At 41.1% G+C, this 25,714-nt stretch overlaps 1 long non-coding RNA gene across 2 annotated transcripts in view; it reads right to left on the bottom strand.

Moving 5' to 3' along the window:
- LOC140728773 (uncharacterized) overlaps positions 1 to 25,714 on the bottom strand; it is a 34,364-nt gene that overhangs the window by 4,659 nt on the left and 3,991 nt on the right. The window contains exons 2-3 of one of the 2 annotated variants that reach the window (XR_012099181.1): positions 12,542 to 12,629; positions 11,563 to 11,759 (exon numbers count right to left, since the gene is read on the bottom strand). This is a non-coding gene — a long non-coding RNA (uncharacterized lncRNA). Of the gene's footprint in view, positions 1 to 11,562; positions 11,760 to 12,541; positions 12,630 to 25,714 lie in introns of those variants that run through there. The other variant, XR_012099182.1, reaches the window with a different exon arrangement.

The following is a 25,714-nucleotide window of genomic DNA, read 5'->3' as shown; positions in this document are numbered from 1 at the left end:
TCAGTGAAAGACCAACTAGAGTGCAGAAGACAACAAACTGTGCAAATGCAAATGTAAATAAAGAACAATAAGTAACGAGGACATGAGATAATGAGATAGAGTCCTTAAAGTCAAATGCTCTTATATCTTCCGAAATGGCTTTTAAAATATCCCATGAAGCCCTGTATGTTTTGTTATACGAAGCATGTGACTGAACACAAGTTGTCGCTGCCAGCTGGAAAATTGCTGGTAACATTTAGTTTCAAAGCAGTGTCATCCACTCTCAAAATACAGTAGTGTGTGATATTTCACAAACAAGAGCACCAAAGTGAATTCAAAGATGTATGCTCACTTAACAAAGAATTATATGTCAGGAAAGACTGTACTTAAACAGTACCCTTCAGATAATCTTAGAATGCCACATGTAGCTTCAAGGCCGGTGGTTAATTTTTGAAGTGCACTCACTGTCGTAATGTGGGGAGCTGCTGCAGCTAATTTACGCACATCAAGGTCTCTTGAACAGCACTGAGATAAATGGCTGGATAATCTATTTGATGCTGTTAGGTCAGGGATAAAAATTGGCTGGGGGTTTGGAAAATATCCCACTGCAGAGTAGACAGAGTGAAAAAGACTCTGCTGGATTAAATAAAAGGTTAGATACAATAAGTGATTTTTAATTGTAGTACTTCTGTCTTTAGCTTATAGGTAATGCTGATAAATGATTCTGTGTAATCCTGAAGAATGAAAATGCTCTGCTCAGTGACGATAATACTTGAAAATTGCACAAGAGCCAACTAGGAACAGCTGGTGTATATCCCAGGAATGTGTGAGGAATTGTGAATGTGGATCTGTTCCTACTAGTCCCTGATGAAACGCATTGGGACTCTCATCTGCTGCAATATTTGTACAGATCTGGAACTCTGCAGCTCGTGGCTTTCCTTATTCATCTACCTATGACAACAACCTGGTTACTTGCAAAGAAGCGTGCTGAGTTGTACAGCGTCTGATCTTTGCTGCTGCACCAAAGTCATTCAGGTAACTATCACAGAGTTCAAGACTTAAGGTTCAAGATTACTTATTGGCATTTATCAGTTCACGAATGTAAAGGAGAATGAAATGATCGATACTCCAGATCCAGTGCATATTAAAAAACCCAAGAAACATAAAGAGCACAATAAAGAAGACAAAAGAAAAGCATACAACAGATATAAATGTAAAAGCAATCCTATTAAACACAATGTACAAGTAACTGAAGGTGGCCGTATATACATAAAATGTAGCTTATATACATAAAGGGTGGCGCAGTAGCGTAGTGGTTAGCACAATGCTTTACAATGCAGGTGACCCGGGTTCATTTCCCACTGCTGCCTGTAACGAGTTTGTACATTCTCCCCATGGCTGTATGGCTTTTTTTCCGAGTGCTCTGATTTCCTCCCAAAGACACACCATTTGGTAGGTTAATTGGTCATTGTAAATCGTCCTGTGATTAGGCCAGGATTAAATCTCGGGATTTGTTGGGCAGCGGCCCTCGAAGGGCCAGAAAGGCCTATTTTGCACTGTATCTCAATAAATAAATAAAAACACAGGGGATTCTGCAGATGCTGGAAATCTAGAGCAACGTATACAATATTCTGGAGGAAGTTAGCAGCGTCTATGGAAATGAAAAAGCAGTCACCATTTCAGGCCAAGACCCTTCAGCAGCGCAAGTTTTATATAATAGCCTTAGGCAGCCGGGGGGTGGGGGGGGGGGGTGTGCGCGCGCGCTCTTCATACTTTAGCACAGTACTCTACATAAAGTGACACTAGGTGCAAGATTATCAGACTCTGACAGGAAATGATAAAGTGGCAAAGTGATTCAGGGCAAAAGTAACTTTCTAGGTCACGGCAGAGCATATGGAAACACAGTTGCCAAATGTGCAATAATGTTGTCTTGGTGTGAAGAATATGGAAAGAATTCCAACAGTCAAATCTTTGCCATTCTTAACCATTAATGCCACCATTAACAATGCTTTATTCCAGCATCTGTAGCCCTTCTATTACATGCCTCTCCTCAACAAGTTTTATTGATGTCCTGTTCAATGTTTGGATCGGCCTGGTCTAATTCAGCAGTTCAAAGAGGTAGAATGCCTTGTCCGGGAAACGCACAACACAGAAGGAGGCTATTTAATCCCTTATATCCATTGAGTTATCCACAGAGTTTCACTCCTTGTTCTAACTCCCCATGGATTTACAAATACTTCTTCAATTTGCAAGTTATTCCATCATATTAGGCACAATAGTCTAATTTATACCAGCAGTGTGTTAACACCTCTGAGGATCTATGCTGGGCCCAACATATCAATGCAGTTACAAATAAGGCACATCAGCAGCTATATTTCATTAGGAATTTGAAGAGATCTGGTATGTCACCAAAGACACTTGCAAATTTCTACAGATGTACTGTGGAGAGCTTTCTAACTGGCTGCATCACTGTGTGGTATGGGAGGGTCTGCAGCACAGAATCAAAATAAGCTGCAGGAAGTTGTAAACTCAGTCAGCTCCATCACGGGCACTCGCCTCCCCAGTATCCAAAACATCGTCGAGGATCGATGCTTCAAAAAGATCACATCCATCACCCAGGACATGTCCTCTTCTCTTGCTACCATCAGGAAGGAGGTACAGAAACCTAAAGACACACACTCAATGATTCAGGAACAGTTCTTCCCTTCTGCCATCTGATTTCTGAATGGATGTTGAACCCATGAACACTACCTCACTACTTTTTTTAGTTGCACTACTTACTAATTTAACTTTTACATATATATATATACACACACACACAAACACACATACATATACATGTATACTTCTTACTGTAATTCACTTTTTATTATTATGTATTGTAATGTACTGTTGCCATATGTTGATGTTATTAAACCTGATTCTGATTCTGAGTTTGTCTCTGAACTTACTTCATAAGAACATCCTATATAATCTGCAGGGTCACTGCATAGCCAAACGGCTTTATGGGAAATGTATCACAATAAATGAATATTCTTAGATCAACACATTGCTACTGACTAGAAACTGGGTTCCAAAGAAAATAACATGTTGCCAAAAGAAGCTGATAGCCTACTTAAAGTAACGTAAGAAGGTGAGGCTTAAATTCTGCATGTCTTCATTTTCACTAATCATCGGCCCTGCCGCGCAAACAAACTCCAAAAAGAGTGCCTGACACAACAGTCTGTAAAATACAATTAAACCAAAACAACAATTATACAATCTGGAGTAGATTAGTGGCTCGTAACCCTGATAATTATTTCAATGGTTCCCACACATCAATTTAGTGGCAGCAGTGATTCACACAAAGCCCAGAGTGCAGTGTCATAATTAAGTTATAAAGACTAGCATCGATCTTTGGTAACTCAATCATTCCATAAATGTTTGTAATCGGTCACTTAGGGAAGTCTGCATTATGACTGCAGATCTAGGCAGCTGATTGGACAATAGGCAGCAAATCTCTCATTACTTCTGTTTACAGATTATGCAAATCTAACATATTGAAAAGATCCTTAAGACACTAACTCCATTACAATCAAGCATTTATTCAGCTGATATTGATTTTTCTTGTTATTCCTGTCTTAAAGTTTCATTAATAAATGCTAGACAGAGAAAAAAAATGTCTGTGGCTGCTCTACTTCCTCCCATGGTGCCTATAACTTATTGGGGATTGGTTAAGTTGTCTTTCATCAGGTTAAAGCCCTAATCAGCATTACAGGCTTTGAGGATGGGCTTACTCACTCTGCATACCAAGGGTCCAGAATGTGGTTTTGCTGAACTTACTGGCAATGGCTACTGATATCAGATGAAGGCGCTGAGGCATGATAACTCTGGGAAAGACAGGGGAACAGCTGGAACAGCTGGCTTATAAGGAAAGGCTGCAACAAAAGACAACAAATTTATTCTAGTGGAAGTGAACTTGTTTTACACATCATAAGGCCATATGGTTTCTATTTCCACTGGTTACCCTGTATCGTTAACCATTTCACAAATTAAGGACAGATGAATTAGAATTGAGTTTTGGAATATTTTTAAATGATTGCCTTTACTACGTAATTACACTAAGAGCAATCCAGCAACAATGCAGGTCCTGTGACCAACTGACATTAATTATGAAGGAAAATACATCAAATATCATCTTTGTTGTGTAGTTATTGTTACGTTATGTTGTTGTATTCACATTAAGATCACCATGCGCTTTCCTTTTGAGGAATGTGTATAGATTGTGAGCATGTGCAGCAGCCAGGCGGTAAGGCAGTAAAACCAATCTTCTTTCCATCTCACGGAGCAGTGATGTGTTACTTTAATCATCAGCACAAGAGCTAAATTGTAGGAGTTTGCATTCTCCATAGCCAAGCATCATGGTGGAGTGTCACAAGGCTGTGGACAGGATTTAATCAGACACCTGATCAATAAAGGAGACATCAAACAGATGCTTGGTCAAAGAGAGAGACCTGAAGGTAGTTCTTGAAGGCAATAGAGTCGTGAGAGGTTCAAGGAGGAAATTCCGGAAGTTAAAATCTTTAGAACTGAGCCACCATGAGCAAGATGAAGGGAATGTGGGCATGAGTTTGGTTCCTGGAGAACTGAAGAGCAACAAGATGCCATTAATATGGAAGATTAAAATCATGAAGCCAATTGACTACACTGAATGCAAATCTTTTCCTTTATGAAAGGAAAGGCCATATTTCTTTCCAAATTCTATTCTGTAAGGATGAATACTGAGCATTTAATTTTATAAGATTGCATGCTTTAAGTAACAGTTTGCATTTGCCACTTTTAGGAGAATATCAATAAAAAAGACAAAAACTATCAATTATCAATTCAATGACTGCTACCGGCTTAGCTCATAAATGTTATCACTATCAAATGAAAAACACTTGCAATTGCTTTACTATAATGGACGGCTATGCGTCGTACATTTTGCTTGAGAAAACCATAGATTCCTTTTGGTTGATCTACCAATCAATAAGCTAAGATTGAAGTACACATTGTAGGCCAAGAGACCTGTTCCTGAGCATACTGATTTGCTACATTATCTTTTACCTTAGTGCTACATTCTTACATGAATCACATATACTGTATCTTGATTTTCTTAATATCCAAATAATGTTTGATCTTCTTCATTCGATATCCTCAATAATTGAGTATTTGTCGTCCATCTTGGTTTCAATTTCCTATATAGAGGAATTTCTTTTATTTCAACCCTGAACACATGAGGCCTTATCTTGAGTTGGTGACGGCTGGTTCTGTTGGCTGCAGCCTTAGGAAATTTTATCCTTGTCTCTACCCTGTCACATCCTGAAGGAAGTTTGTACTTTTCAGTGAGACCAACTTTCATATTTCCTTACTCAAGAAAGTCCTGACCCATTCTATTCAATCTATCTGAGGGGGACCAAGTATCCTCATGCATTGCTCTACACGGGATCTGCACACAATGTTACATTTTTCCTCTTAGCAAAGTCCTGTATAATTGCAACATAAACTCTGAACTCTCGTGCACTTGCAAAAATAGGCAACGTTTAATTTTCCTTCACAGTTGCTATGTGTTAACTGTTGGTGATTTGCCTACAACGACATCCAGGCCACCCTGAACATCAGCACCTACCTTTCTCTTACCATTTCATTTCATTCTTTGCTTTTCTGCTTTTCCTTCCTCAGAGTTTTCTACATCATATGTCATCAGACATCTCCTTCACCACCCACGTCACATTCAGACTCCGATTTATTTATCACGTGTACATCAAAACATATGCGCCGTTTGAAGTAACAACCAACACACCCATGGATGTAACAGTGGTAGCCCGCCAGTGTTGCCACATGTTCTGGAGCCGACGTAGCAAGCCCACCATGTTCAGCCATACAATACAGAACAGAACCAAACAGAACACACCAAGCCACAAAACAACAACAAAACAAGCTCCACCCCTCCCTCCCACCCACCCACAGACAAACACAGTTCTCTAACCCCAATCCTCCAGTCCTCAGCAGACTTGTAGATTTGCAGGCACTTGGCCTTTGAGTTTCCCAGCTGCCTTTCAACTTCGATGTGGACTTCCAATTGACCTTCAGGCTTTGATTTTCTGTACACAAAGCCACCCTGCTTTAATCATCATCAAACTTGGAGTTGAATTCCTCATCCCCAGTCATTGATCTGGATTATAAACAGCTGGGGACACAGCACCAAATTTGCTGTAACCTCCCAATCACAAAATGATCCATTTAATCCTGATCTCTGTTTTCACATAATTCAGCATATATTCCAACATTTATTTATCCCTGAGAAAAACATTAATCAGAATCAGAATCAGGTTTATTATCACCAGCATGTGACATGAAATTTGTTAACTTTGTAGCAACAGTTCAATGCAATAAATAATACAGAAGAAAACAAATAATAATAATAGTAATAAATAATTAAATATACTTATACTTTATAAGTATATACTTACAAAGTTTAGTATACTTTATACAGTATACATATATTAAATAGATTAAAAATCATGCAAAAAACAAAAATACTATTTATTTTTAAAAAGTGAGGTAATGTCCAAGGGTTCAAAGTCCATTTAGGAATCAGATGGTAGAGGGGAAGAAGCTGTTCCTGAATCGCTGAGTGTGTGCCTTCAGGCTTCTGTATCTCCTACCTGATGGTAACAGTGAGAAAAGGGCATGCCCTGGGTGCTGGAGGTCTTTAATAATGGACACTGCCTTTCTGAGACACCGCTCCCTGAAGATGTCCTGGGTACTTTGTAGGCCAGTACCCAAGATGGAGCTGACTAAATTTACAACCCATCCTGCAGCTTCTTTCGGTCATGTGCATTAGCCCCCCCCACCCCACCCCATACCAGACTGTGATACAGCCTGTCAGAATGCTCTCCACATTACATCTTTAGACAGTAGATCTATAATCTACACCCTCTTGAAGAAGTTTTGTCACTGATATGATTATATTTGTTGTAAAGTATGGATGAGATAGACCAGGGAATATGGGAACACATTTCACCCTATCTGTCACATTTTGGACAGGATCGGACAGAATGTAAGCAATCGGAAAAGTATTTACAGATGGATCCTCTTGGACAGAAGAGGGGAAAGCTAGTGTTTAACTATTTACAGTGCATGTTTCTCTGGGGCAAGTTAATGCTTGCTTAGATCTTGGACTTTTGGGACGAGAGATCACAGACAGCCCTGTGGGCAGAAACCTGGTTTGAATAACCAAAGCAGACAGCATACCAGAAGTTCCAGTGAGGACCTTTATTCAAAACATTTGGAACAGTTGGTATGAACAGTGTTGTTTGACCCCTATTGTTACCACCTTGAAAGCAACACCTCTGAATTGTCATCACTATGGGGGAGAAAAAGCACCAGTGATAATGGCAAACATGAGACAGAGTTCTACAAACACTTGAGACGTCATAAAAACCAGTAAGGTGACTAAATGCAGCAAATTACTTCGATAATCCTGTTGTCCATTGCCTGCTCCAGCACTCACTTCCCAACTCATTCATTCCTTCCAGTTGAAATCACTCAATATACATAGCAACACACACAAAATGCAGGAGGAATCCAGTGGGCCAAGCAGCACTTATGGAAAAAAAAGGTAAACAGTCGACATTTCCGGCTGTGACGCTTCATCAGGTCCTGAGTCCTGAAGAAGGGTCTCAGCCCAAAATGTTGACTGTTGACTCTCTTCCATAGATGTTGCCTGGCCTGCTGAGTTCCTCCAGCACTTTGCACGTGTTGCTCGGTTTTCCAGCATCTGCAAATTTTCTCCTGTTTGCCAATCAACATACAGCTTGATTTCAGTTAAGTGCAGATTGGGTGATGAGAGACTTCAACATACAGTCATCACAAGAGATTCTGCAGATGCTGGAAATCCAGAGTTGCACACACAAACCTGAAGGAACTCAGCAGGTCAGGCACATTTATAGAAGCATCAACACTTCGGGCCGAAAGGTAGATAGATCTTTACCTTGATGCTGCCTGATCTGCTGACGCCCTTCAGCATTTTGTGTGTGTTACTTTAACATACAGTTCTTCGTTGAACACAGATAGAAACTTATATACAGAGGTTAGATGCATGGAGTCATACAGTACAGAAATGAGCCCATCAGCCTAACATATTCTTGCTGACTACTTTGCCAATCTATGCTAACTCCATTTTCCAGTAGTAGGTCGGTATTCTACTCCCTTTAGTTTGGTTGCAGTGATGCTAGTGGAAAGATGACTGTAGTGCTGTTTAGGAGTTGGTAAGACCTTGAAACAGTAAGAACACATTCTTTACTTTTTCTTTAATATCCAGAATTCCATAAATCTTTAAGGATGTCAGAAGTCCTTATCAGAAAATTTCCTTTTGGTTTCCTGTTCACTCAGAAATATGCTAGTGCAAATTTTCTTTGGTACCAAGAATTATATTGAATCTAAAGTACAGAAACAAGCCAGACAACTTTGCTGACATTGTCCAGACTTTGCACAAACTAACCCCCACCTTGTCTAATTGTGTTTTCTTTACTTGACTCTCATGTCCATCTCCTCATGTGAACTTCACACCTATGGAAGGCACACAATCAACAATTCAGGAATAGGTTCTTCCCCTCTGTCACCTGACTTCTAAATGGACATTGAACCCATGAACACTACCTCCGCAGAGATCGTTAGAGCATCAAATTTATTGGGTGTTCACCTGGCGGAGAATCTCACCTGGTCCCTCAACACCAACTCCAACACCACCTTTTCTCACTGTTCCCATCAGGCAGGAGGTACAGGAGCCTGAAGGCACACACTCAGCGATTCAGGAACAGCTTCTTCCCCTCTGCCATCCAATTTCTAAATGGACGTTGAACCCTTGGACATTGCCTCACTCTTTAAAAATAAATAGTATTTTTGTTTTTTGCATGATTTTTAATCTATTTAATATATGTATACTGTATAAAGTATACTAAACTTTGTAAGTATATACTTATAAAGCGTCTCCACTTCCTGCAAAGGCTCAGAAAAGTCCATCTCCCACACCCCATCCTCACCACATTCTACAGAGGATGTATCAAGAGCATCCTGAGCAGCTGCATCATTGCCTGGTTTGGAAATTGCACCGTCTCGGATCATAAGACCCTGCAGCGGATGGTGAGGTCAGCTGAAGGGATCATTGTTGTCGCTCTTCCCGCCATTACAGACATTTACACCACACGCTGCATCCGCAAAGCTAACAGCATTGTGAAGGACCCCACGCATCCCTCTCATATAAACTCTTCTCCCTCCTGCCATCTGGCAAAAGGTATCGAAGCGTTCCGGCTCTCATGACCAGACTATGTAACAGTTTCTTTCACCAAGCCATTAGACTCCTCAATTCCCAGAGTCTAGTCACACACACACACACACACACACACACACACACACACACACACACACACACACACACACACACACACACACACACACACACACACACACACACACACACACACACACACACACACACACACACACACACACACACACACACACACACACACCCTGAACACCACTCCACTCCCTTTGCAATTTTTGCTCATTTCTTTCTCAATTCATGATAAAACATTGTTTACATTTACATCATTTATTATTATATTGTAATTTGCCCTTTACTGTGCCTGTTGTCTTGTTTATTAATTATTGTACTGTCTTGCACTGGTTTGTGCACTTGATGTAGTTCTGTGTAGGTCTGTAGTCTAGTGTATTTTTGTGTTGCTTCATGTAGCACCAGGGTCCTGGAGAAATGTTGTTTTGTTTTTACTATGCACTGTACCAGCAGTTATGGTTGAAATGACAATAAAAGCAACTTGACTTGACTTGACTACTTTTTTTATTTCTGTTATTCTTGCACTACTGTGCTTATTTGAACTTAACAGGCAAATAGTACATACACTTAATGTAACTCAGTTTTTTCTCTCTATATTTATTTATCATGTATTTCATTGTACTGCTGCCAGAAAGTTTACAAATTTCACGACAAATGCCGGTGATGTTAAATCTGATTCTAATTCTGATTGATTCTGGTTAATATCTGAGCATTTAATGGGACCTGAGAGGCAATGGATCTGGGCATCTATAATGTGGAAATCCTAGCAAAAATGGCTGATGAAGGAAATCTGAAATAAAGTTAAAGCCAAAGTAGTCAAGGTAATTAATTATTAAAGTACATATGTGTTACCATATAATACTTGAGATTTGTTTTCTTGCAGGCATTTACAGGAAAATAAAGAAATCCAACAGAATTTATGAAAAACTATGCACAAAGAAAGATGGACAATCAAACCAATGTGCAAAAGAAGACAAATAGTCCAAAAAAAAATACTAAGAACATGAGCTGTAAAGAGTCCTTGAAAGTGAGTCTGCAGGCTGTGGAATCACTTCCAAGTGGTGGTGATTGAAGTTATATGCGATGGTTCAGAGGTCTGATGGTTGTAGGGTAACAACCATTCCTGAACCAAATGGTGTGGGACCAGAGTGTCCTGTAATTCCTTCCCAATGGTAGTAGTAGTGAGAAGAGAGCATGGCCTGGATTTGGGGGTCCTTGATGATGGATACTGCTTTCTGGTGGCAGCACTCCATGTAAATGTGCTCAATGGTGGGGAGGGATTTTCCTGTGATGGTCTGGGCTGTGTCCACCATTTTCCACTGGCCCTTAACAGCATCGTATTATGGACCTACAATCAATCTATGTATATAACTTGTTTTATATATTTATATTTATTGTGGGTTTCTTTTTAGTATTGTTATTGTGTCTTTTATCCTTTGTTTTTTGGATCTGGAGTAACAATTATTTCATTCTCCTTACAGTTGTGCACAGGAAATGACATTACACAATCTTGAATTCTTGAATTCTTGACTGGATGAGTTTATGACTGGGGCACATGAATCCAATTCCCAGTTTGGCAGCCAGAAGGAATTTAAATTTAGTTAACTAAATAAATCTGAAATAGAAAGTTAGAGTGATCAAGTCGCCATTAAAATCCTGTCTTGCTCATCAACAGCCTTTCAGGAGAGACTTTCGCACCTTAAAAGACATCAAGACACAACAGTGAGGTTCACCCTTGAAAGCCCTCTGAGCCGCCACTTTGTTCAAGAGGAATTATCCATGGACAGTAAATGCCATCAAATAAAGTACATAGCAAAACTGAAAAAATAAACATATTCATTCCCTTTAAAAACGGAGTTGCATTTTTGAGTTGCTTTGATGGATTTTCTCACACTCACTTGTCCCTTGGTTGCAGTTATCTTTTGCCACCTGTGAGTGTTCAAGGCATTTCTATTGAGGCGCAAGTGGTGAGTAGGCCACAGATCCTGAAGCCTTAGTCTTTGGCCACATCGATGCCCTTTTGACAGCAAGATCTATCATATGTTCATAAAGATCAAAATGACTTAAATATTAAAAGTAATAATTTAAGAAGTGAAACCATTAGGAAATAATACTTTGACCATAAAAACATTTTACAAATGGCAGAAATTATTTAAAATTAGATAAACTAATATTGTATATAATTATCTAATTACCCAGCTTGAAGGAAGTTGAAAGTCTCCCGGAAGGTGGCCACCCAAGTCGAGAGGGTGCTGGTGTATGGCATGTGAGTGTTTATTAGTCCAGGCATTGAGTTTAGGAGTTAAGAAGTTATGTCACAGCTTTATAAAATTCTTGCTGCAAAATGGAGAAGAGCATTCACTTCTGGTTGCCCCATTATAGAAAGGACAATAATATAAATCTATGCAAATACAAAAGAAAAAATAATAATGCATAAATATGCAATAAATATTGCAAATATGAGATGAAAACATCCCTGAAATTAAGTCCATAGGTTGTGGGCACAGGCCCCTGCCCCCATTCTAACAACTTTGTACAGGAGCACCATTGAGAGTGCCCTGTCTGGCTACTTTAATCTGCGCAATGGAAGCTGTGAGGCATTAGACCGCAAGACCACACAGAGGATAGTAAAAACTGCCAAGAAGATCTCTGAGGTCCCCCTCACTCATATTTCGGACATTTACTGGGAGCATTGTAAATGAAGGGCCCAGAGCATTGTTAAGGATCCCTACCACCCATTCCACAATCTCTTTGACCCACTCCCATAAGCAATGAGGTACAGAAGCATCAGGACTAGGACTGCCAGCCTGGATAACAGCTTCTTCCTTCAAGCTCAGAGACTAATGAATACCCTGCCACACCGAGCTCTCGTCACTAGGATAGCAGGGTCTTTGCTGCTTACTGTGTTGTGTACTACATGCATTTTGAATTCTATTTTATTAACACATTTTGTTTTATGTTCTGCATTTGCGAGTGCACCATGGTCCAGAGGAACGCTGTTTCATTTGGTTGTATGTGTGTACAGTCAGGTAACAACAAATTTGAGCTTGTACTTCAGCAGACAAACGAATAGGAAAGATTCAGAGGGATGTGGGACAGCTGCAGGACAGATGTAGGGCCTCTTTTTGTGCCCAAGGACCCAAGCCAGTCAGACAGCAAAAAAAGTTCAATAAGACCACATACCTGGTGAAGGGTTGAGGACGAGGAGTAGGGCTTTGAGCAGGACATCTCATCCATGGTAGGTTTCTGAGAGCATGACTTGAATGTGCACCTAAATGAGGAAGACAGCACCACAAGCAGATGGTCAGAGATGTACACAACATGCTATAGGCAGAGATGCAGTGGTGGACCAGGGCTAGCCAGCTCATTGGTTGGGAAGCTTGCAATGATCTTGAATTCCCTCACCAGGACCATGCCAATCTCCAACCGCTGAAGAATGTTACTTTCTGCATTGACTCTTCATTTGGTAATTGGTTTATTAATGTTACATGTACCAAAGTAGAGGGAAAAACTGTTTTGCATGACATGCACACAGATCATTTCATCATATTGCATGTGTTGAAGTTTTACAAGGGATAAAACTGTAACAGAAGGCAGAATATAGTGTTGCAGTTGCAAATAAAGCACAGTGCAGGCAAACAATAAGGTGCAAGGTCATTATGAAGTAGATTGTGTGGTCAAGAGTCCATTTTACCTCACTGGGGTCTGTTCAAGAGTCTTATAGTAACATGTTGGCACTGCATCACGGGCTGAAGGGCCTGTACTGTACCATAACGCTCTATGTTCTACGTTCAGGCTAGAGCTTGTGGTGGTTGTACCTGCTTTCATTCTTTTGTATCTTCTGCCCAACGGGATTCAAAGATCCAAAGTCTGTTTATTATCAAAGTATGTATGCAGTATACAGGCCAGAAATTTGTCTTCCCCACAGACAGTCAAGAAACAAAGAAGAACCATGGAACCAACTTAGGGAGAGAAGAATATCCAAGGTGGGTGGGGTCCTTGACTATACTGGCTGCTTTATAGATGCGGGTCTGTAGTCAATTAACAATAAAGTAATGTAGGAAGACTTCAAGGAAGTGACAAAGCTTCTATTCACAAGTTGAGCTGTTTGTTTCATTCCATCAATAAAAGGAGTACTTGTGAACCACAGAACATCGAGCTGCATGGCATAGGGACAATATCTGTGCCAAGCATTGTCCCAAATTAAACTAATCTCTTCTGATCCATATCCCTCCATTCTCTGCATATTCAGTTGCCTATCTAAAAGCCTCTTGAACACCATTATTATATCGTCTTCCACTACTACTTAACTCTGGGCATTTAATTACTAATTTAATTAGATTGACACAACACCATGGGCTAAGAGCCTGTTCCTGTGTTGTACTGTTATCTGTTCTATCAGTGTTTTGTGTCCTATCCCTGGCCATACGTTCCAGGCTCTTACACCACTCTCTGTGTAAGCAACCTGATAAACATTTTCTGCACCCTCTCCAAAGCCCTAACGTTGCGAGCATCCTGAGTCTCCCCATGGTCTGAGAAGATATAAGCTGCATCCTCATTGTTCATTGCATCAGAGCCCAGAGATGGCAGCATTCCACCTAATTAATGTCCAGTTGGTGCATACCAACAGCCTTGTGATCAGTTTCGGGTAATCGAGGAGAGTCCATTGGCAAACCTGATCCCAGTCAATCAAGCAATTTTCACTTCGGCAGGGCAAACCATAAATGCAACTGTTAAATCAAGTGTATTTTTACCACGTGGTAGCTCTATTGGAACCTCCAGACTGCTGGAATTTCTACCTCTATAGAATTGTGTACAAAGTATGGTAATGGTGTTGGGGATGGTAACTTGATAACACTCTATTTATCTTCTAAATCACGTGAATTATAGGTTGTTATAGCCAGGAGTGGTCTTCATGTGTGGCTTAGCTACTAAGCCCAGATGAACCATTTCTGCTGACAAGAGCAAGGGGCAAAGGCAGGTTACAGGCACCTCAAACCAATTACTTCGGGTAAATGGGGCTCATCAGCTGTGGTTGGCAGCTCATCCAGGAGAAGGAAAACTCTGATCTCAAGCTTCCGCTGCCTTGCAGCTATACCCACTCATGGGGAAGGCTTTGGGAGTAAACCCCAGGAAAAATATCTGGAGCTGGAGTCCCTACGTCGAGTTCAACTCTGACTGGCAATTCCTGCGATGCTGCTGGTGTCAAACTGCGTCATTCTGTGCCTTTCCTTTGGGTTCATCAGCTGCATGGAGAAGGGGAGCTTGCTAAATGGGCAACAGCTTGCTCTTTGTATTTTACTGCCCTGGCTTACTTATCTAGATAGCTGGGATGCAACATGGTCAACCCTGATCGACAGAGGCCTTAGAAATCAAGGAAAATGGAAAATCAAGGCAAATTATTCATCTTAGACAACTTCTTTAGTGTCAGAAGATCTACCAGTGGTACTGAGCCAATACAGGGCATGTTGTCTGGCATCAGTTTTCCACCATTACATGCAGTTCTGCTCCACATTGCCCTTGAAGAACGGCAGATGTGGTCATGGAGTATGTGACCATGTGTTAGACAATGTACCTGCGCTGAATGAATAGTTCTACAGTTAGGGAAATCCTTGAGGTGGGAAGTGTAATGCTGGAGCTTTGTTAAGTCTGCCAAGTTATGATGGATCATGTCAAAGTTGTTATCAAGTCCTACTTCATTAAGATTGTTGTAGGATGAGTGTGTGTTGCTTAGAGAAGTTTGTGGGGCTAATCATGCTTTGGGAAGAAAGAAGTTCATGGACATTGACCACGTGAATGAGGTCACTAAACTTCCTGAATGGATCTGATCACCTGATCTCAACTTCCTCTGCAGCTTCCTTTCTCTGGTCTAGGTGGTTTCCTGCTCCTCTGTGGCCAGAGAACCCCTTTCCTTTCCTCCACCTTCTTCCACCATGACTTCTGAAACAGCATGCAAGAAAGAGGGCTCAGTCTCTTCCTTAGTCCAACATCTATTGACATGCTGGCCTTCATCATTCGTGGTATTGAGTACTGAAGTTTAGGGATTATGTGCGGTTGTACAAGCATTGGTGAGGTATATATGTATGTATATTTGTGTGTGTGTGTGTGTGTGTGTATGTGTATTATATGTATATATAGATACATTATTAATAAATAGTGCAAAAAGGGAGTAACAGTAGTGAGGTAAAGTGTTTGGAGCATTCAAAAATGAGATGGCACAGGGAGGAAGCTGTTCGTAAAGCACTGACTGTGCACATTCAAGCTCCTGTACCTCCTCCCTGATGGTAGTAATGAGAAGCGGGCACATCCTGAGTGATGGGGGTCCCTGTTGATGGACACCACCTTCTTTCGGTATTGCTTGTTGAAGATGTCCTCAAAGATGGGAGACTAGCTCCCATGATGGATCTGGCTGAGTTTACAACCTTCTGCTGCTGAGACATCGCAGCATTGGCAGAGAGAGAAACAGACCTCTCCGCAAATGTCACCCAACTTACCTCCAGCAATTCCAGGAAATACAGGGTTTTTTTTTGCTATAATCGACTCCATATTTAACTTCTAAAAATGCACCTCCAACAATGCTAACCGTTCCTTAGTTTGGCACTGGAGTGTCAGCCTATTGCTATTATAAATCCATGATGCTTTCAAACATTACATTATTAAATACTTCACCCCCAGAATTGTTTTTAAGAGAACCTGGCTTATTTTAACATATTCCTTACATTCTCGGTTTATTAAGAAAGATGGAACTGAAGGAAATAACCAATGACTGTGGATTAATGACGAAATTGGCTTCTTTATCGTTGATATCTATGCGGAGACTAAAAGACTGGAGTGTAACGCATGGGTATCTTTGCTGATAAAAATGTTGCAATGCCACTTTTCTGCAATAGTTACACAAAAGATGTCACTGGGAAAGACTGTAGGCATCACAACTTATTAGGGTTATATGTAGGTGAATCAAAATTACAGATTTCAAGCAAACGACAGGACATCGCACTGCTGCTTCCCTTCCAGTTTTCTACAGTCTTCCTTGCTTAGTTGACTGGTCGATCATCAGATAAAGAGCCCAGTGTTAAATCAGAACAAAAACCATTAGTGATATGGGTGATTAATCAGGTTTCTGGCCAGAAAAAAAATGGGGATTGCACTGATTTATACAACCGAGCTGTCATGAATTGCAATAATTTCCTTCTCTTTGCCTTGCTTGCATCCCATTTTCTGGCAGTTCACCTAATATAATCTCTGAGAGTTTTACATGTGATGTAATAATGTAATCTCTCGGTCACTTGGCTGTGTATGTAGAAGAAATGAGAGGGCATATTGTAAGATTTATCCACTAACATTTTTAAATTATGCATGTAATCAGATTCGGTTCAAATACTTGAACAATTCCTTCCCTCAGAGGAATACACTGTGGTCACTATTATCTTCCTGAGATCTACAGTAGCTGTTTCAAAAATTAACTACTTCAGCTTTTGCCTGCTCGGACATGACAGAAAATATTTTATTATATTTAATGATTTTATATTATTTTAAGTATTTATTTAATTATTGGTATATTTATATATTATACACTTAATAAAAATACTAACTTAATTTTAACATGATACTGGACTGAAAATCTTCAATTGTATTTCTAAACAGGGTATTTATTTCAAGAACCAACCAGCCAGAGACAACCTCAAACAGCCTCAGTAAAAATGAGATGGAAAAAGAAAATACAATCTGTGGCCACTTCATTAGGTACCTCCCATACCTAATAATGAGGTCAGTGAGTGCATGTTCATGGTCTTCTGCTGGCTATCTACTTCAAGGTTCAACCTGTTGTGCATTCAAAGGTGCTCTTCTACACACCACGGTTGTCATGTGTGATAATTTGAGTTACTATCACCTTCCTGTCAGCTTGAACCAGTCTGGCTATTCTCCACTGACCTCTCTCATTAACAAAGCCCACAGAACAGCCCCTCACTGGATACTTAATATTATTTGCACCATTCTCTGTAAACTTTAGAGACTGCTGTGTGTGAAAATCTCACGAGATCAACAATTTTGGATATATTCATACCACCCTGTCTAGCACTGACACTCCTTCCTCAGTCAAGATCACTTAGATCACATTTCTTCCCCATACTGATGTTTGGCTTGAACAACAACTGAACTTCAGCCATGCCTGCATGCTTTTATGCATTATGTTGCTGCCACATGATTGGCTGATGAGATATTTGCATTGACAAGTAGATGGACAAGTGTACCTAATAAAATGGCGTCTGAAAGTAATTCATAGTTATCAGCCTTAATCAATATCTGCTAAATGAGGACAGCTGACTGTGAGAGACTGAGATATGGTTCTTTCCTGCAAATCTCCAAAAGCAGATGTTCGGACATTAGTAGTCTTAGGTTATGTAGAATAGGCCATGGAGTTGTTGTGTAAGGGACATAGGCTAGCCACAGAACATTGAGGTGATCACTCAGATCCATTTCATCACTCTTGGCTCAATGAATTCAGTTTCCAAGGCAACCTATCATCACATCCCAAAGCTTATGGCAGAACCTCCAATTTTTTTGATTTCCACCATCCACCTTGTTGATTGACTTTCTCTTCTGCCCTCTACAATGTATGATTGTCTCCTCTCTTAAGTGGTTTGCCTACATCACTCAAAATATTTTAGTTTCTGCTTGAGAAAACAGCCTCAAAGCAATGTATTAATCTGGGTCAAAATCAATGGGTTTCCTTCTTACCATGAGATTTCGAGCCTTCCTCCTGACTCTCTTTTGAAAATTCCATTCTTTACAACTATAAAAGTAATGTCCTTAATCATTTTATTTTAAAGTAAATTTAGGACCATACAGCTATGTAAATGATACCCTCCCCAGAAAAATCTTGATAAGGCTGATAGAGGGATTAAAGGTTAGCTTTATTTGTCACACGTATTTCGAAAGACTGAAATATGCAGTGAAATGCAATGTTTGCATCAACGACCAACATAGTCCGAGAAAGTTCTGAGGGCAGTCCGCAGGTGTCCCCATGTTTCTGGTACCGGCATAGCATGCCCAGAACCTACTAACCCTACTGAGTAAGTCTGTGGAATGTGGGAGGAATCCGAAGCACTGGAGGAAACCCACACAGTCACGGGGAGAACATACAAACTCCTTACAGAAATTGAACCCTGACCCTCTTGTTTGGCACTGTAAAGCGTTAAGCTGCCCACTACACGATGCGCCGCCCCGGTTGATGACAACATTTTAGATCCTTTTCACAGTCTAGAAGTGTGTTTCCATTGTCAGTTTTAAGCTAGAACTGTGGAAAGGTCCAGGCTTTGGAATGCTTGGTTCTCACAAGTAAATCTGGAGACCTCAGTTTTGCTTAACTACCTGAATGAGTCAAAGCACGTACTTTACATCTGCATTTCTAACTTCTCACTTCCCCAAATCAAATTTTAAGCCCTTGGGATTTTTTTTAAAATTTTGGTTGTGTGTTTGGTTTTGTCTCTCCCAATAATTTTTATGGAATCATAAAATTTTTATGGCATGGTTTGAGGATATTTAAGCCATCAAGTCTGTTCTGGTTCCCTGTAACCCATCCTTTTCGGTTCCATCACCCAGTGTTTCCCCAGCCCTTACAAATTATTTTTCCATCTCCCTATACAATTTCTTTTTGAAGATCTGATTAACTTGTTTGCATTGCCCTGATGGAAGTGACTTCCAGATTATGACTAATCTATGTCTATGTCCTCACATCCCATTGTTGCTCTTGCCCTCATTTTGAATGTCTACCACTTTATTCTTGAACCATCTACTAATATTTTTCCTTTAGCTGAATCCATCATGAGCTTGTGAATCTCCATCAAACTTCCTCTCAACATCCTTTATTCCTTGGAGAGGAAGATGATCTCTGTCCTACCTTTTTATGAAAATTTCTTCAGTCCTGGGTAAATTTACCAGTCACTGAAAGTGGGCATGCAGGTACAGCAGGCGGTGAAAAAGGAAAATGGTATGTTGGCATTCATAGTAAGAGGATTTGAGTACAGGAGCAGGGAGGTTCTACTGCAGTTGTACAAGGCCTTGGTGAGACCACACCTGGAGTATTGCATGCAGTTTTGGTCCCTTAATCTGAGGAAAGACATTCTTGCCATAGAGGGAGTACAAAGAAGGTTCAACAGATTGATTCCTGGGATGGCAGGACTTTCATATGAAGAAAGACTGGATCGACTAGGCTTATACTCGCTGGAATTTAGAAGATTGAGGAGGGATCTTATTGAAATGTATAAAATTCTAAAGGGATTGGACAGGCTAGATGCAGGAAGATTGTTTCCGATGTTGGGGGAGTCCAGAACGAGGCGTCACAGTTTAAGGATAAAGGGGAAGCCTTTTAGGACCGAGATGAGGAAAAACTTCTTCACACAGAGAGTGGTGAATCTGTGGAATTCTCTGCCACAGGAAGCAGTTGAGGCCAGTTCATAGGCTATATTTAAGAGGGAGTTAGATATGGCCCTTGTGGCTAAAGGGATCAGGGGGTATGGGGAGAAAGCAGGTACAGGGTTCTGAGTTGGATGATCAGCCATGATCATACTGAATGGCGGTGCAGGATCGAAGGGCCGAATGGCCTACTCCTGCACCTATTTACTATGTTTCTATGTTTCTAAATAGATAGCAGGGAAGGTTTGGGCATAAAGGGGAGATACTGCCTAACAGAGCAGTCATCAAAGGAGAGATCTGAGGCAGAGTGGTAGGGCTGTGGCTCTTTCGGGCATCGGCGATATTGAGTCGAAGGTGAGGTAAATTACCTGTGAGTAATAGAAGTATGTCTGTGAGGCCGGTGTTCTGTACTGGGTGTCGGATGTGGGAAGTCCGGGAGACTTCCAGCCTCCCAGACTGCCACATCTGCACCAGGTACGTTGAGCTGCAGTGCCTTAGGGACCGGTTTAGGGAACTGGAGATGCAGCTCGATGACCTTCAGCTGGTCAGAGAAGGTGAGGAGGTGATAGAGAGGAGCTATAGGCAAGTAGTCATACCAGGGCCTCGAGAGACAGATAAGTGGGTAACGGTCAGGAGAAGGAAGGGCAAGAGTCAGATACTAAAGAGTGCCCCTGTGGCTGTCCCCCTTAACAATAAGCACACCTGTTTGAGTACTGTTGGGAGGAATGGCCTACCTGGGCAAAACAACAGCACCTGTGGCTCAGAAGGGTAGAGAAAGAAAGAAGGCAGCAGTAATAGGGGACTCTATACTTGGGTGGTCAGACAGGTGATTCTGTGTACGTAGGAAAGAAACACAGATGGTAGTTTGCCTCCCAGGTGCCAGGGTCCAGGATGTTTCTGATCACGTCCACGATATCCTGAAGTAGGAAGGTGAACAGCCAGAGGTCGTGGTACATATTGGTACCAATGACATAGGTAGGAAAAGGGAGGAGGTCCTGAAAACAGACTACAGGGAGATAGAAAGGAAGTTGAGAAGCAGGACCTCAAAGGTAGTATTCTCGGGATTACTGCCTGTGCCATGCAACAGTGAATATAGGAATAGAGTGAGGTGGAGGATAAATGCGTAGCTGAGGAATTGGAGCAGGGGGCAGGGATTCAGATTTCTGGATCTTTGGGACACTTTTGGGGCAGGCATGACCTGTACAAGAAGGATGGGTTGCACTTGAATCTGAGGGGGACCAATATCCTGGCAGGGAGGTTTGCTGAGGCTGTTGGGGAGAGTTTTAACTAGAATTGCTGGGGAGTAGGAACCAAACTACAGAGACGGAGGAAGAGGCGGTTGGCTCACAAATAGAGAAAGCTTGGAGACAGTGTGAGAGGGAGGATGGGCAGGTGATAGAGAAGGGATATGCTCAGACCGATGGTTTGAGATGTGTCCATTTTAATGCAAGAAGCATCATGAACAAAGCGGATGAGCTTAGAGCCTGGATCAGTACTTGGAGCTATGAAGTTGTGATCATTACAGAGACTTGGATGGCTCAGAGGCAGAAATGGGTAATTAGAATGCCAGGCTTTAAATGTTTCAGAAAGGACAGGGAGGGAGGCAAAAGGGGTGGGGGTGTGGCACTGTTGATCAGAGATAGTGTCACAGCTGCAGGAAAGGAGGAAGTCATGGAGGGATTGTCTACTGAGTCTCTGTGGCTGGAAGTTAGGGACAGGAAGGGGTCAATAACTCTACTGGGTTTTTTTTTATAGACCACCCAATAGTAACAGGGACGTCGAAGAGTAGATAAGGAGACAGATTTTGGAAAGGTGTAATAATAACAGGGTTGTCATGGTGGGAGATTTTAATTTCCTAAATATTGATTGGTATCTCTCTAGAGCAAGGGATTTAGATGAGGTGGAGTTTGTTAGGTGTGTTGAGGAAGGTTTCCTGACACAATATGCAGACAAGCCTACAAGAGGAGAGGCTGTACTTGATCTGGTATTGGGAAATGAACCTGGTCAAGTGTCAAGTCTCTCAGTGGGAAAGCATTTTGGAGATAGTGATCACAAGTCTACCTCCTTTACCATAGCGTTGGAGAGGCATAGGAACAGACAAGTTAAGAAAGCATTTAATTGGAGTAAGTGGAAATATAAAGCTATCAGGCAGGAACTTGGAAGCATAAATTGGGAACAGATGTACTCAGGGAAATGTACAGGAGAAATGTGGCAAATGTTCAGGGGATACTTGCGTGGTGTTCTGCATAGGTATGTTCCAATGAGACAGAGAAAGGATGGTAGGGTACAGGAATTGTGGTGTACAAAGTCTGTTGAAAATCCAGTCAAGAAGAAAAGAAAAGCTTACGAAAGGTTCAAAAAACAGTTATTTTGCTGATCCTCTGGCAATGATCTTTGCATCATCAATGGGGACAGAAAAGGTTCCAGAGGACTGGAGGGTTTCAGATGTAGTTCCCTTATTCAAGAAAGGGAGTAGAAATAGCCCAGGAAATTATAGACCAATGAGTCTTACTTAAGTAATTGGTAAGTTGATGGAAAAAATTCTGCGAGGCAGGATTTATGAACATTTGAAGAGGCATAATATGATTAGGAGTAGTCAGCATGGCTTTGTCAAAGGCATGTTGTGCCTTATGAGCCTGATTGGATTTTTTGAGGATGTGACTAAACACATTGATGAAGGAAGAGCAGTAGATGTAGTGTATATGGATTTCAGCAAGGCATTTGATAAGGTACTCCATGCAAGGCTTATTGAGAAAGTAAGGAGGCATGGGATCCAAGGGGACCTTGCTTTGTGGATGCAGAATTGGCTTGCCCACAGAAGGCAAAGATTGGTTGTAGATAGGTCATATTCTGCATGGAGGTCGGTCACCAATGGAGTGCCTCGGGGATCTGTTCTGGGACCTTTATTCTTTGTGATTTTTATAAATGACCTGGATGAGGAAGTGGAGGGATGGGTTAGTAAATTTGCTGATGACACAAAGGTTGGAGGTGTTGTGGATAGTGTGGAGGGCTGTCAGAGGTTACAGCAGGACATCGATAGGATGCAAAACTGGGCTGAGAAGTGGCAGATGGAGTTCCACCCAGATAAGTGTGAAGTGGTTCATTTTGGTAGGTCAAATATGATGGCAGAATATAGTATTAATGGTAAGACCCTTGGCAGTGTGAAGGATCAGAGGGATCTTGGGGTCCGAGTCCATAGGACGCTCAAAGATGCTGTGCAGGTTGACTCTGTGGTTAAGAAGGCATACGGTGTATTAGCCTTCATCATCCATGGGATTGAGTTTAAGAGCCAGGAGGTAATGTTGCAGCTGTATAGGACCCTGGAGTAGTGTGCTCAGTTCTGGTCACCTCACTACAGGAAGGATGTGGAAACTATAGAAAGGGTGCAGAGGAGATTTACAAGGATGCTGCCTGGATTGGGAAGCATGCCTTAAGAGAATAGGTTGAGTGAACTCGGCCTTTTCTCCTTGGAGCAGCGGAGGATGAGAGGTGACATGATAGAGGTATATAAGATGATGAGAGGCATTGATTGTGTGGATAGTCAGAGGCTTTTTCCCAAGAAGGCACAGTAATAAGGTGTTTGGAAGTAGATACAGAGGAGATGTCAGGGGTAAGTTTTTTATGCAGAGAGTGATGAGTAAGTGGAATGGACTGCAGGCCACAGTGGTGGAGGCAGATACGATAGGGTCTTTTAAGAGACTCCTGGGTAGGTACATGGAGCTTAGAAAAATAGAGGGCTATGGGTAGCCCTAGGTAATTTCTAAAGTTAGTATGTGTTCTGCACAGCTTTGTGGGCCAAAGGGCCTGTATTGTGCTGTAGGTTTTCTATGTTTCTATATTTCTTAATCGAATAAATCTCTTCTGTGCCTTCTCTATTACTTTCATATATCTCCAAATGCATGATGGCAAAATTGTAATATTGCTAATTGGTAATGGTTCATTATTATCACGTGTACTGAGATACAGTGAAAAGCTTTCTTTTGCATGCCATCCACACAGTTCATTCCAAACAGAAATACACTGAGGAATGAAGGGAAAAGCAATTGCGGAATGAAGAATATAGTATTATTGTTAAGAGAAAATGCAGTGCATGAAAGCTATTTTGTTCCAGTGAACACTCTGCTCCTGAGCGGTTTAAATTAAGGATTAACATGACTTCCCTAACTTAGTTCTCAGTATTTAAAATAATCCAAGGTTTACTTTGAATTTTGCACTTTGAGCTACACTCTTAAAGCATATCCTGCAACTTTCAAGTATTTAAGGCAGTCACACCTGCATCCTTCTATTCGAATATAACCTTTAGAATGAAACACAAACCACACAGGGAAGAGTATGGATAGAGGACACTTGATCAACTTTTCCAAAGTCATGGAGAGTTTTACTAAAGCATTTAAGGGTTGTTTGCACAGTGATGAAGTTGCTGAATGAATAGCCCTGTGACCTGAGCTAATAACTGAGCATTATGAGTTTCTATATGTTAGCTGAGGAACTTCAGGACGTTCAGCTATAGACAAATTTGGAATTTTATCTGGCATGAGTAATAGTGGTACTAATTTGTCATAGAACCTATCTGCTTCATTAGTGCTCTACAGGGACGAAAATTTACTATTGCCCTTCAGACCAATGTTCCCTCTAATTATTCTACAGCTGCACAGACCAACCATTATTGCTCTGAGCAGGAAATTTTTACATGGCCTGAAAACCACAGACCTGTTTCTTTTTGTATTCAATGAACATTTAGAATGAAAAATGAAAAATCACATATTTCTGATTTTATTTATTAATTGAAGAAAATAATGAAGGACAATATAACAAGGAAAATCGTTTACGATAGGTAAACATTTTTTTCCAGCGGCATCTATTTCCGGTTGCGTGGCAACAAAGGCAATGTGCACGGGAGCATTTCGGTTACAGTGCGGCCACGCACTCACGCAGCTTAGAGGGAGCAGTTCTTCAGACCTAGATGTGACTTCCAGACTCACCAGTCTGATGTTCCTTACCTTTCCCTCTGAAATCACCTAGAGAATGACTCAGTTATCAGTATCTCATCACCATCACTTTCTCCAGAGCGTTTAGCGACGGGAAATAAATGTTAAACCTGTATGAAACTTAATTTAAAACACTCAGGAGTACGATGTTCCTTTGCCAACAGCACATTCAACTTCTAAATGAATCAAGAAAAGGGAAAAAATGGAGTAGGGCGATAACTAGAAGATACAGATTTAAAGATTAAAGGCCACAAAAGGAAACATTTTGCGCAGCATTCTAAACGGCTGACAAAAAGGGTGGTGAAAGCTAATCCAACATTTTAAATGGAATTGTGTAAACACTTAAAGGTTAAAAAAAAAGATACATAGCTCTGAAGGAAAGACAAAACATTGAAATTAGTTGCAACAAGCTATCTGCTGGAAAAAGTTCAAAGTTCAAAGCAAATTTATTGTCAAAGTATGCATTTGTCACCATGCAGTGCCTTGAGATTCATTTTCTTGAAGACATTTACAGGAAAATGTAGAAATATTATAGAATTTTGAACAACTATACAGCCTGACAAACAGCCAATGTGCAAGGCAAATTGCACAAATAATAAAAATAACACTGAGAATATTAGTTGCAGAGTACTTGAATGTGAGTCTATATGTTGGGGAGTCAGTTCAGCATTGAGGTGAGTGAAGTTAACCTCATTGATCCAGCAGTATCTGTAGGAGGGAAAGGAATTGTTGATCTTTTAGGTTGAAAATCTGCATCAGGACTGAGCGTCCCAAATTGTCAGCGGTTCCTTTCCCTCCACAGATACTGCTCGATCCATCGGGCTCCTCCAGCAGATTGTTTGCTGCTCCAGACTCCAGCATCTGCAGTTTCTTTGAGTTCTTGGAATTAACTGCGTTGTTCTACCAAAGGTTCAACAGGAACCCAATGAGCCGAATGGTCTGCTGTGCGCTG

This window comes from Hemitrygon akajei, chromosome 6, assembly GCF_048418815.1.
Source record: "Hemitrygon akajei chromosome 6, sHemAka1.3, whole genome shotgun sequence".
Classification (NCBI taxonomy): domain Eukaryota; kingdom Metazoa; phylum Chordata; class Chondrichthyes; order Myliobatiformes; family Dasyatidae; genus Hemitrygon; species Hemitrygon akajei.
This window is presented reverse-complemented; position numbering and strand designations above follow the sequence as displayed.